Source organism: Phalaenopsis equestris, unplaced genomic scaffold, assembly GCF_001263595.1.
Source record: "Phalaenopsis equestris unplaced genomic scaffold, ASM126359v1 Scaffold000819, whole genome shotgun sequence".
Taxonomy (NCBI): Eukaryota; Viridiplantae; Streptophyta; class Magnoliopsida; order Asparagales; family Orchidaceae; genus Phalaenopsis; species Phalaenopsis equestris.
The window spans coordinates 94,828-96,565 of NW_018165259.1; positions in this window are offsets into that span (position 1 = coordinate 94,828).

Consider the following 1,738-nt stretch of genomic DNA (forward strand, 5'->3'; position numbering starts at 1 on the left):
ACTTAAGATATCTTCTATGGTTATTTAATGATGATATTTACTTATCTGTAATGCTTTCTTAGCAAATTTGGGTCCACTCTTATTTGGGTCGACTCTTAGGCGCTGTTTGGTTCGGTTTCTGCTGCGCGGCGCGGCGTGCGACCGCTGCTTCGTCCCGCATTCCGGTGTTTGGTTCGGCATTTCGCGGCAAATTGTTGGCGAAGCGGATCGATCCGCGGCTGCGGTCCCCGCTTTCCTCTTACCCATTGTCCCGCTTACCCCTTTCGTTTCTCTGCAGCCCTAACGAGTTCCCTTGCGGCTCTCCTTCGTCCTCTTGCTTCGTTGCCCCGCGATCGACAGATCTGAGGTATAACGAGCATTTTTCTTCTTCTAATCGCAGATTTGAGGGTTCTTTACGATTTTTTCGAGTGTGATGTTTTCTCTACTCCTATCCTTCCTACTTCGGCGATTTTTTCTTCAACACATGGAAAAAACGACTGTGATGTTCTTTACCCCTTTCTTTCATCACTAGGGTTTTGCCTTCTCTTTACCTTCTCCTTTAACGCATTCTTGTTTGGTGGCTGACGGCTCAAGGTTGGTCGCAGATTGTGGTTGTGGTGGTTGATTCATGTGTAGTGGTAGTTGTTAATGCAATTAGTAGTGTGAAGTGCATAGATGACAGTGCATATGAGCTGTCGAATTGATGTGGAGTTGGCTTGTTAATGTCATGATACCTTGCTCTTCTTCCTCCGAATGATGTTGAGTTGGGTTAGGAGGGGGATTGATCATTCCCTTCTTCTTTTGCTTGCGATCAGGAAGTTGTGTTTTTAATTCCATCTACTATTTTCGTTTTCCCCATTCTTTACTTTGACAGTGAACATACATTTTCGAAATCCCCTGTTTGGTTCGGCTTCTGCTGTATCTGCTTTGATGTTTTTGGAGAGTGCAATTGCTTTTGTGGAGAGTGATATGCTCTTCGTGGTGTGGTATTTTTGGAGTGCATCTGCATTTTTGATTCCAGTGGAGAGTGATATGCTCTTCGTGGTGTGGTATTTTTGGAGTGCATCTGCATATTTGATTCCAGCATTCTATTACTTGCTGTTTTTTCGAGCTTGTTGATTACTTATCTGTTGAGGCACTTAGGAAAAGGTGTAATAACATTTTGTTATTGATGTGTTCTTGATGTTTTTTCGACCTATCCACTATAAGACCTATTAATTGATATGTTCATTGGAGGATTGAGAAATCTCAAGGAAAGGTTGTATCAATGGAAGAGAGCTAGCCACTATAAGACCCCTGGAATTACTTAACTTGTGCATTACATTCTATAGCTTGCTGTTTTTGTTTGGTGGGTTCGGTTGTTGGATGGATTCGGTTGTTCCCACGAATTTCTTTTTAATTATTACATAGGTTAGGGATTTCAATGAATGTTCATCTATCTAGGGGCTATTGGCTCTGTTTAGATGCAATCATCTTGTGGGTGCTTTGGTTACATGTGCTGAGTTTCAGTAGAGGCTCATTTTTCGGCTAACATTAAGGAGTAGTCTCAAAAAATGTCTTCTTGGCTTTGTTTTGCAAATTCTCAGCACCTTCTTCAAAGGATAATGTTTTGCAACACATATGCATATGAAGGAACTCTGAGACATCGTTTAATGGTACTAATCTTTTACACTGGTAAAAGTGCAATTTTTGAGCAAAGAAACAATTGGAATTTCATTTTTCTGGAAAGCGACAGTGTCTTCTTGGCTTTTTGCTCGAT